Raw genomic sequence first — 12,577 nt, 5'->3', positions numbered from 1 at the left:
ATGATCAGCTAGGCCTCACTGAACAGCTTGAACTCAATCTTTCAATTCATTCATGGGATACCAGGCTGCCAGGTGACATAGGCAAGTAGTTGCTTACAACCAAAGTTGGACTGGCAGCATCATGTTTTCAACTCCAAGAGCTGAACATTGCAAACCTTCTTGTATACAAGAGATTTTGGTTCACATAGTTGATTAGAGAGCCACCGTGGTGTAGTGGTTAAGAGCGGTGGTTTGGAGTGGTGGACTTTAATCTGGAGAACCAGGTTTGATTCCCCACTCCTCCACATGAGTGGCGGACGCTAATCTGGTGAACCGGGTTGGTTTCCCCATTCCTACACATGAAGCCAGCTGGGTGACCATGGGCTACCTCACAGGGTGTCTGTTGTGGGGAGGGGAAGGGAAGGTGATTGTAAGCTGGTTTGATTCTCCCTTAAGTGGTAAAGAAAGTCAGCATATAAAAACCAACTCTTCTTCTTCTTTCCTTTCCCTATATATTTGGCCCTCACTTCTGATCTATGACTGCTGAATCCTTTCTGACAAAGCTTTCCTTTGGCATTTATCTCTTCCACAATGGTCCTAAAACTAGCAGGACCAAACTTGACACAGTATAGATTCAAACATTATTAAAGAGAGTGGATGACCCTTTTCAATGGTGATGAAATTCTTGTAATTAACAGTACAATCCTAAGCAGGACTTTTAAAAGTCCATTTAAGTTAATGGGCTTAGAAAGGTATAGCTCTTAGAAAGGTATAGTTCATTGTCTGGATAGATGAGAAAGCATATCACTGTTATGCTGCACAATCACAGCTTCATATTTTTATAGTATATAGTAGTGCTGCCAAAAGGAAAGGCACACCCTCTTTCTGGGAACTGAGCACCCCATCTTTCCCAGTGCTTCCATATTATTTAAAATTCTTAACTATTCCAACCGTTCGAAGGTTTTTCTTCTTGGCCAGACATAATCCCTCAGCTTCAGGTTGTGATGGTAGCATTAATTTGCAGGCCTCCCCCACACCCAAAAAAGATTAACAAAGCATTAAACAACAAGGCGGATAATTATATCAGTTTGCTTTACTGCACTGCAAATGGCAATCAAATAGAATCTACACTTGCTAAGTTTTGTGTTGGTGTGCAAAATCCTATTTGGCTTCATTAACAAAGGCTTAGGGCTAATTTCTCAACTGAGATCATACTTGTGTATTCATTTTTCATTGTTCAGCTTTCATCAGTGTTATATTTAGGTTTGAAAACAATTCGAGAAGGGGGCTCATGGTGTGAGTGCTTTGATTCTTTGTGATCGAATACCTTAATTAGATAACTACTACCCCAAAGAAGCGAGTTATAATAACCTATGCCATTACTGAATGGGAATTCTGCTCTGAGGAGGCTTCTCCAACCTCATGCATCTGTTCTGCAACTTATCATGGCAATACACTCGTTGAATTGCAAGAGCAAATTTGATTAGCTGGAACTTCTGGGAATATTTTCCAGCTGATTAACCCAAGGACCTTATCGTTAAATATTGGCATTGTATGGATTGACCAAAATCCAAGTGAATGTCAGATATTAAAGACTGTAATTGCAAGTTAACTAGAAGATGAAGGAGGCTTAATCTAATGATGACTACGATGAAATATTGCTGGAATTACCATATTAACATGGCTAAACCAGCTAATTAATATGGTTATCCTATACAAAGCAAATTTGGCTGAATTTCATCCTTCAGGTCAAGACTTCTGTAGAAAGTATTTTTGCTATGTAAATAGAGATGGCACTTTTCTTACTGATCTGCTTCTGATAATGAACATAAAGTAAGGTGACCTCAGAACTTCAATTGTGTGTGTGTGTTATAAACAGGAAAATATAAATAAAAGGGCATGTGGCAAGTTAATGGGTACCATTTCAGTCCAACAATAGCACCCTAATGTGCCATACAATTTTAAAGTGACATCACTGTAGAATGGAGTGCATATGGAGCTCCTAAAAAGAAAGGTGGCTTGGGAGAATAATTAAAAAATGTGCCTTTAAATTATCTTTGGTGCTAATTTAAATGGTGGATCTTCTCACTGGGGAACTTTTCATTTTGTATTAGATTTACTAATGCTATTGAAGATTAGGAGACTCAGCTCTTAGGAATGTTCTATTTCTGCTTATGCAGTTTGTCTGCTGTAGAATACAACTGTGCTGTAGATGGCTTTAACACTCATTAGATTTAGCATAACTGTTTTCTACCTTTTTAGGATCAACTCACCGAGCTAGCTTTCAATTTACACAGAACTCTTCTTCTGATAAAACAAAATAAAAATAGAGAAGGCAGGGATCTGTTACTAGTGAACAGCATAATCAAAATTAATTCAAAATAGACAGTATCTTAAAATGGTGATCCAGGAAGGTTTTTACAGATGGATTATATCAGATTTCACCAATGCAAAAGATCAGAGGTTGATCCAAGTTATGCTGGGGGGGAAAAAGCAATGGTATTTAAATTGGGAAGATGCTTTGGTCCAAGGGGAGCCTGGTGAGTTAAAGGCTACCCCCCAGCACCAACAGCACTACTACCCTTGATCAGGAAGCTGCTTTAGTCTGAGAGGAATCCAATGAGTAAAATGCTACCCCAGACCTCACCACCCAAGTACTTATTCCATGGGGTCCTGTTGTTGATCTCTGCCTGGGCAGGTGTCTCCTCTGCTTGTTGTGGCCAAAGAGGGTGGGCCACTCTGATTCTCACCATATATGTTCTTTCCTTGAGCCCCCCAATGTCCTGCATCAGGCAAGATTATCAGTTTTGTCTGGCTCTCTTCTTACCAGCCAGTGACCAAACCCCACCCCACCTCTCCACTTTGTTCAAAGAAGGAATGAGGATTGTCCATATCGATAAACCCGAAATTAGCCGTTTCGGCAATATTTAGGTTTTAGTTTTACCGAACACCAAAACCTGAAAATCTCCCTGAAGCCGAATAGGTGAATATGTGATTCAGCTATTCGCCTTTGCTCAGAGGCACAGCTCTGTGCTGTCTCCCATTTTTCTATCTTTTTTTTTTACTGGTTTTGTTAGGGTCCAGTGATCTCTAGTGACTCTCCCTTTTCTGAAGCAGCTTGAATTTCAGGCATTTCTCATTCCATATACGGTAACAGTCTTTATTGTAAGATTTTGAGCATCACTTTACTCGGTGAGGAATTAATGTGATGGTCTGATAGTTGCTGCAGTCTTTGATATCTCCTTTTTTTGCAATTAGAATGTAGATTGAGCATGTCCAGTCTGTGGACCATTGCTTTCTTTTCCATATTTGATGGCATATTTTTGAAAAGATTTTGATGAACACTTTCTGTGGCTTGAAATTGCTCTATTGATTTCCCATCTACTCCTGGTGATTTGTTTCTCCCAATTGATTTGAGTGCAACTTTCACTTCACTTTCTAAAATTGCAGGTTCTTCTTCAAAATATTTTTTCTTGGAATGAATCTGTCATCATTTTATTTCTTCAGTATAGTTCTTTGGTGTATTGTTCCCATCTTTTCTTTATTTTGTCCTTTATTAATGTACATTTTGTTCTTTATTTTGTTCTTTATTAATGTATATCCAAACTGATCATTCTGCATGCCTAACCATGCTTTTAATTTCCCTTTGTTTTCTGGGATCTTTTGGAACAGATCCTTTATTCCTCCTTTTTGTTGTTCTCTTCTATTTCCTTACACTGGTTATTATAATAATTTTATTTGTTTCATAAGAACATAAGAAAGGCCCTGCTGGATCAGATCAAGGCCCATCAAGTCCAGCAGTCTGTTCACATAGTGGCCAACCAGGTGCCTCTAGGAAGCCAAACAAGACGACTGTAGCAGCACCATCCTGCCTGTGTTCCACCGCACCCAAAATTATAGGCATGCTCCTCTGATACTAGAGAGAATAGGTATGCAGCATGACTAGTATCCATTCTAACTAACAGCCATGAATACCCCTCTCCTCCATGAATATGTCCACTCCCCTCTTAAAGCCCTCTATGCTGGCAGCCATCACCACATCCTGGGGCAGGGAGTTCCACAATTTAACTATGCGTTGTGTGAAAAAATACTTCCTTTTATCTGGTTTGAATCTCTTGCCCTCCAGCTTTAGCAGATGACCCGTGGTCTAGTATTATGGGAGAGGGAGAAAAACTTCTCCCTGTCCACTCTCTCCAAACCATACATAATTTTATAGACCTCTATCATGTCTCCCCTTAGCCGCCTTCTTTCCAAGCTAAACAGCCCTAAGCGTCCTAACCGCTCCCCATAGGACAGTTGCTCTAGTCCCTTAATCATTTTGGTTGCTCTTTTCTGCACCTTCTCAAGCTCTGTAATATCCTTTTTTAGGTGTGGTGACCAGAACTGTACACAGTATTCCAAGTGTGGTCTCACCATAGATTTGTACAAGGGCAGTATGATAGCAGCAGTTTTATTTTCTATTCCTCGTCTAATTATGGCCAGCATAGAATTTGCCTTTTTTACAGCAGCCGCACACTGGGTTGATATCTTCATTGAGCTATCCACTACCACCCCAAGATCCCTTTCTTGGTCTGTCGCTGCCAGCACAGATCCCATCAGTGTATATGTGAAGTTGGGATTTTTTGCCCCAATATGCATCACTTTACACTTACTCACATTGAATCTCATTTGCCATTTTAATGCCCATTCTTCCAGTATGCAGAGATCCTTCTGGAGCTCTTCACAGTCCGACTTTGTTTTAACCACCCTAAATAATTTGGTGTCATCTGCAAACTTGGCTACTTCACTGTTTAACCCCAACTCCAGGTCATTGATGAACAGGTTGAAAAGCACTGGTCCCAACACAGGTCCCTGAGGCACCCCACTGCTCACATCCAGCCATTGTGAGAACTGATCATTGATTCCTACTCTCTGCTTCCTATTTTTCAGCCAGCTCTCAATCCATAAGAGGACTTGTCCTCTTATCCCGTGACTATGAAGTTTGCTTAGCAGTCTTTGGTGGGGGACTTTGTCAAAAGCTTGTTGGAAATCCAAATACACAATTTCCACAGGCTCATTCCTGTCCACATGCTTATTGATGCTTTCAAAAAACTCTAATAGGTTAGTGAGACAGGACCTACCCTTACAGAAGCCATGTTGGGTTTTGCCCAGCAGACCTTGGCCTTCTATATGCTTGACAATTCTATCTTTAATAATGCTTTCCACTAATTTACCCGAAACAGACGTTAAGCTAACTGGCCTGTAATTTCCTGGGTCCCCCCTGGAAGCTTTTTTATAAATGCGTGTTACATTGGCCATTCTCCAGTCCTCTGGTACAGAGGCTGATCGAAGGGACATATTACATATCTTTGTTAGAAGTTCAGCAGTTTCCCATTTGAGTTCTTGAAGAACTCTAGGATGAATACCGCCTGGTCCCTGTGACATGTTAGTTTGCAGTTTGTCTAGATGTTCTAGGACTTCCTGCCTTGTTACCAAGTCTCTACATGCCAGTCACTGCAACACTGCATTTAGACTTCTGATTCTATTTCTGTCATCTTTTAATTTTTCTTCTCATCTATCTTTAGCAATTTAAGAGTTTAATCAGTCATCCATTGAAGAGTTTCATTTCTTTTGGCTATAGAAATAGTCTTTGAGCATTCTTCTCTGATAATATCCCTGGTTTCAACCCATAGTTCTTCCAGTTCCTGTTCACTTGAACTTAATAATGCAATTCTGATCTTTACATGGTCTTCAAATCCTTCAGGAATGTTGTTTAGATTGTATTTCAGCACTATGAATAGGGAAATGGTGCTCAAGAAACATTCTTGGGCATGTGAAACTAGTTGTATGGTTTCATGGACCTAGGATTATATGTTCTTAGACAAATTTTGTCCTTATCATATTTTGCAGTTCTTAGTGAAGATATATAATATCCATCTTTTCTGCAACCTATGAAGCATCTCTATGTATAAGCAAAATTGTGGATATTTACCCCAGACATGATACACTAAGTCCTTGTATTTCAATGAAGAAACAAATGGGGTAGAAAAACAGTATTAAAGAGTCCCAAGACATATCCAGTATTTTCCAATGAGTTGCATCAGATCAAGAAATCCCTACGCATGACATGATCCAGAATAAACAAGAGTCTGTCTATTTTCAGACAATGCATGTGCAGATCCAGAGCTTTTGGAGAATTTCACAACATTGGCCGAAAGCCATCATACACTGAGGATTGGAGCCCAGGTTATTGCTGGACACCCAAGATGCCAGTAAACTCTCCATATGTACATATATTTTAATAGTGACTCCAATACACAACAATTTCTCTGTTTTGTACTGAAAGACGGGTTTGTTGCAATGTAACCTCTTAGTCCCCAAGCATAGCTTGTTACCAATAAACCATTTTTCCATACTAAAGTCTTTATGAATGTTTTAATCCCATGCTGACAAAGCACCTGCACCATTCCACTCTCTTTTACAAAACAAGGTTCCATTTATTCTACTTACATTTTCTGTACATCTCATCCACATACCAAACATCAATTTCCACAGTTTATTTTCATTTCCTTCCAAAAATTTCAAAGGGCATGAAAATTTGGAAAGTATTACAACTTTCAATTTTACATTTCAACCCAGCCCTTATTTTCATACTCAATTCCCAGGAAGAAAATTATGATTTAATATTGATCAAAGCTATAGAATTATTGGTATAAGACATCTCAAATGTAGGATGTGGAGAGGTATAAATATCCACAATAAAATTAAATGAAGGACAGAGAAGGATGCACACTTCTCTTCTTTCCTTGGAGGAAGGACAGGTTAATAATTCAAGCAACTATAGATAAAACAATACAAGAGACAGAACAGGGAGATAAAAAAATGTACATCAACATGTGCAGGGAATCTGAAATTTAATGTTCACATAGTCTTACAAACTCCTACATGGCAATTAGTCAACATAGTAAATATACTATGATATAAAATTAATAATTATTTTAGGCTAGGGATTCACAAACATTCTCTGATTTGGCTCACTGACTGTTTACCAGTTGCAGATGGAAAGTCAATTTTTCAATGGCTTATTCACCCATTCATGACTTTTTGTCAAGTTGTTTCACCATTGGCTTTTCATGTATATGTATTCTCACATAGGCCAATTGAATTCTACTCCCCATAGGGACAATTTTTAAAAACAGTTATCGTATTTACTTGAAAGGAACATTGAATGTAAGACAACCCCCCTAAAAAAAGACAAGGTTATATGTCAAAGTAGATGACCCTGAATTTAAAATAATCCTTCCTTTAAAAAGGTAGCAGTATAAACAAAGTTTTTTATTACATAGTAATCCATCTGCAATAAATAATATGGAGTACAGGTGCTGATGTGGTGGTGCATACCAACACTTGAAGTGGGGTAGGCAAACCCAGATTTTTCCAGGACCACTATTGCAGAGAGAGAGAGAGGTCATGCTGTGAGCACAGTTGCCATAAGATCACTGGTCCTCCAAAGGCCAGGGGGGCCTTGGTAGCTGCCCAAAAGCATGTACCCTTGATGTAAGCTCTGTTCTGCATAACATGTTCTCCATTTCCAATGTTGCATAAGAAAGGCTATTATTTGTAATAAGGCATAAATGTAGTTGCAGAGGCTCAGAACTGGAAGACCTATGCCATTACATGTTGGTTTGCCCATTATATCACACTCCAAGACAAACATTCTTAGAGACAATCTTGGCCAAGTTAGATCACTGTACAGGGAAGGAGAAATTCCTATTTCTCCTCGCAGACATGGAGCCGGCCATCTCATATAAAGTGGCCCTTTTCGCTCTAGCAGCAAATAAATAGGTGCTCTAGCACCTGGTTGGCTACTGTGTGAACAGACTGCTGGACTTGATGGGCCTTGGTCTGATCCAGCAGGGCCTTTTTTATGTTCTTAAAATTCAGGCTAGGCTGACCTAAAGTATTATAGGCTATCAGAACTTAACTGCACATCCCATCTATAAGTGTTTGACATGGTAAGAAGCGAGATTCTTTAATCACAAAAGTGAGCTCTATTCAAGTTATGAGCGGTTGCCGTTTTTGTTAGTTAAATTTTAGATAACTTTGAATCTTTTATGTTCAATACTTCCATAAGTTTCAGTGGTCTAGAGTTTTAATTTTTTTACTAAAAAGTAAATGTTATCAAAGATTGTCATAGGAACTTATAGTTTTTTTAACCTTATTTTTGTAACAGCCTTTGTCCACATGCAATAAACTTGAACCTTGAACTTTGAACCTTTGTAGTAAGGATTGTGAAGAGTCTGCAGGGGAAGTAGGTATGCACTTCTTAACTGTCCCTTGTTTTTTTTAAGGCCTTTTTGGAAGGAAAAAAGGATTTCCAACTAAGCTGGCATTTGTTTTGTTATTTCAAATGTTTAAAATTACAAAGTATCGATGTGGATTTTCACTTAGCAAGTGTATCAGTAAATCACCTCAGAAAATGCTAATTAACAGCAAGAGACGCTCACACAAAAAAAGAGGACATTGACAGGAGAGCTACTATTACTAATTTATTTGTCTTTTTTCAATTCACTTAGAAATATCTTGGGGAGTATAGCACGTCAGCCTTGTCAGGCATTACATGGTAGCTGTCAGCATTTTGACTGATGTAGAAGCACTACCTGCTCTTGTTTGCCCTTCCTTTCACTTGAGTGCACACAGGTAAGACAGCTTGTTGGTAGTTTTTATTTAATGCTTTCAGTATCCATCGTTTCTTTTTTATATTGAGAGTTCTGACAGTAGAAAATTCTACTCCCCAAGATTTCCATGATTTCTACTGCAAGCTCTTCTGCACTTAAAGAAGGTTTTCCTCTGGGATTTTAATAGTCTTTACATTCCTCTCTGATGCCTTGTGATCTCAGAGACAGAAGTTTAGGTTGTTTGATTTAGGGCGAGAGAAAAGCATACTGCTTGAAAACCAGTGATGAAAATATAACAATTAAGACTGCAAATGGTATGGCAGTGCTCAGGGGTGGGCTGATTCAATTTTTAGAAGAATCTGCCAATTTGTATTTTTCCACAAGACCACATGAGCAGTTTAATTTTATCCAGAACTACATGGCCCATTTTGAGTAATCCTCTATTGGAAATACCCTGCCTGCATCATCAACTATCCATCTTAGGTTTGCCAGGTCTCCTGCCATAAATCCTGCTGGCAGGTCCTACTTCCCACTGCCCCCTGTCACCCATTAGGAAAAAAACTGATTTAAAAATGGTGGCCAGCATAATGGTATGGCATCACTTCTGGGAAAACCTGCAAGTGATACCACACTGCTCTATGAATCCTCCATCTCTCCATGTTTTTACCAGAGTTTCTGGCAATTCCTAGATTGACATCAGAGGAGGGCAACAAAGGAGGAGGGCAACAAAGATGGTGAGGGGTCTGGAGACCAAGTCCTATGAGAAAAGGTTGAAGGAGCTGGATATGTTTAGCCTGAAGAGGAGAAGACTGAGAGGGGATATGATAACCATGTTCAAGTATGTTAGCCAAAATGATCTTTGAATGGGGAATTAGCGAGCACATGGCAATTACAATATTTATATAGCGGGATTCAACCAATGTATACCAGAGCCCATATCTGCAACCTTAGAATAATGACAGAGTCAAGGGATCCCAAATTAAGAGAGTTTATGTCGTTCAAGCAATCAATGTGGCAACAAACATACACAGAGAATCTAAGAATCAAAGAGAGGAGTAGAGAGACAATTGCCAATGTGGCAGGAATGTGTTGACGGGTCATACTGCACCTTTCCTGTAGAGGAGATTACCTGGGTTCCATAGGCTAAGAGGAATAAAAGGGGGCAGGGGAGGGGGAATTATCAGGGGGCAGGGGGGGTCCCCTGCGTGTTCAAGCATGGCTGCCCACACTGACAGAGTGACAGTCGGTATGAAGGGGAAGACCTAAGGAGAGCAGTATGGACTTTCAAGAGACCTCAGTTATACTCTTTCAGGGGGTGGGGGCTGATTGGATTACCCTCGTGGTTCCCAGCTAAAACAAAAGGTGACAAAGGACCCTAACGGTTGGCTGCTGGGGTAGGGAGGGGGTGATTTGGAAAAGACTAATCTAATTCCAGTGACTTGTGCAACACTGGGATAAACCAGGAGTCTCTGCAGACTGGATTAACGATCTAAAACAATAGGCATGATCTTGCTACATCCGGGGATCATCACTTCTCATAGCTGGAGGAACGAATCATCGCTGATATCAGGATGTCTGCTGATGGGCCATTAATTGCTGCTGATGAGGCAATGGGAGGGGGGTGTTGGCAAAAGCTACGTGCTTGTGCATTTTCTGCTAAATGGCTTCTGCTGGATCAGAGGCACACACAGGAAATGGAGTCTCTCTGGTTCACTGGAGAGGTTGACCTGGCCTCTGTTTCTCAGCTGCCGGCTCCGTGGGATGCATAGGAGCTTTTCATGTCAGTTTCACTGGCGCGTGGGAGCCTTCCCTGTAGCGTTTGGGGCTAGGCGCGTGGCGGGAACAGCATGCACACGTATGCCTGTGGTTGCCATGACCAGTCCGGGAGTTTGGGCACTCCGTTGTTGCCAACAAGTAGTTGAGGGGCTGTCATATTGAGGATGGTGCCGAGTGGTTTTCTGTTGCCCAAGAAGGTCAGACCAGAACCAACGGGTTGAAATTAAATCAAAAGAGTTTGTCTAGACATTAGGAAGAATTTTCTAACAGTTAGAGCGGTTCCTCAGTGGAACAGGCTTCCTCAGGAGGTGGTAAGCTCTCCTTCCCTGGAGGTTTTTAAGAAGAGGTTAGATGGCCATCTGTCAGCAATGCTGATTCTGTGACCTTACGCAGATGGTGAGAGGGAGGGCATCTTGGCCATCTTCTGGGCATGGAGTAGGGGTCACTGGGTGTGTGTGGGAAGGTAGTTGTGAATTTCCTGCATTGTGCAGGGGGTTGGACTAGATGACCCTGGTGGTCCCTTCCAACTCTATGATTCTATGATCACATCAATTCAGGGTTCCCAAGTGATATCATGCCATTGTGCTGATGCCACCATGTCCCTGCCCTTTCCCAGCTCCCACCGGGTGCCAGCCATTGGCTGGCAACCCTAGTCTTGCAGGAAAAGCATACTAATCCACTAGATGTGCTCAATGTGCAATGTGAACACTCAGCAAGAGATGCATTTGTGATTCTCTCATGTCATGTTCTACACATGGTATTAATGCTTTCCTTCCATACCCAAGTGATTTCCATGTAGAAGATATATATCATTTAACGCATCCCTAAGTACTGAAAGTCTGCAACACTTTTCTCTGATTTGATCCTTAGGCAGAATACTTATTTTGACTGCATAGATTACAGTAATATCAAGATACCTGGGAAGAATAAAAAATGATGAGTTTAGAAATGACAAGTGTAATAAAGTGACCATATGTCCCAGTTTTTCCTGGAACAATTTTGCTTTTACATGTCATGTTCCGGTAGCCAAAAAAATATAATTCTGCATATTGAAATACCATGTTGTTTTCCCCACTAAATTATCACAGAAGTTATAAAATTGCATATTTATGAGACTGCATAAAATTAATATCATTTACCTTATAAGAGCCCAGAATTTTATACAGCTACCCAGTGAACAGACTCTTTCTTTGCTGCTAGCTTCCATTCATAGACAACACCTCTACTGGGCTAAACCAATTAGTTCCTAGGGGTTATGTTTACTTTACAGCTCCCCCATAGACTTCAAATGGTCTTAATGGGAAGAAGAAGAAGAAGAAGAAGAAGAAGAAGAAGAAGAAGAAGAAGAAGAAGAAGAAGAAGAAGAAGAAGAGTTGGTTTTTATATGCCAACTTTCTCTACCACTTAAGGAAGAATCAAACTGGCTTACAATCACCTTCCCTTCCCCTCCCCACAACATACACCCTGTGAGGTAGGTGGGGCTGAGAGAGTGTGACTAGCCCAAGGTCACACAACTGGCTTCATGTGTAGGAGTGGGGAAACAAATCCAGTTCACCAGATTAGCATCCACCACTCATGTGGAGGAGTGGGGAATCAAACCTGGTTCTCCAGATCAGAGCCCACTGCTCCAAACCACCGCTCTTAACCACTACACCACACTGGCTCATTAATGTATTACTATTTACATTAATAATATTGCTCACATGCTATCACTTCTTCAGCTAGGGTTGCCAGGCCCATCTAGGTAACCAGCGGGAGACTGGGTAGGGACATGGGAAGTGGCCATTGGCTGATGTAACACCTCTCTAGGAATTGGTTGAAATTCTATGGTAAAAAACACAGAGTTTTTGGCAATTCATAAAGTGGTATGACATCACTTTCAGGTTTTCCAGGAAACAATATTGCAGCATAGGTTGACATCTATTTTTTTTTATTTCAGTTTTCTCCTGCTGCTTCTCAGAGTGGTGGTGGGAAATGCCAGCTGAGGGTGGGGGAATCCTCTGCCCCCACAGGGGCCTGACAACCCTGTCTCTAACACTGTACCAAAGTGCTTTCCAACTGCAAGATTGCTGAGGTTTGCAATTGAGTTCTAAAGCAGCATCCCCAAGGAAAACAAGACTGGCTCTTTAAAGTCAATGTGAATAGCGAGGAAATCCTTGAGGGAT

Source organism: Euleptes europaea, chromosome 6, assembly GCF_029931775.1.
Source record: "Euleptes europaea isolate rEulEur1 chromosome 6, rEulEur1.hap1, whole genome shotgun sequence".
NCBI classification, from domain to species: domain Eukaryota; kingdom Metazoa; phylum Chordata; class Lepidosauria; order Squamata; family Sphaerodactylidae; genus Euleptes; species Euleptes europaea.
Note: the sequence above shows the minus strand (reverse complement) of the source record.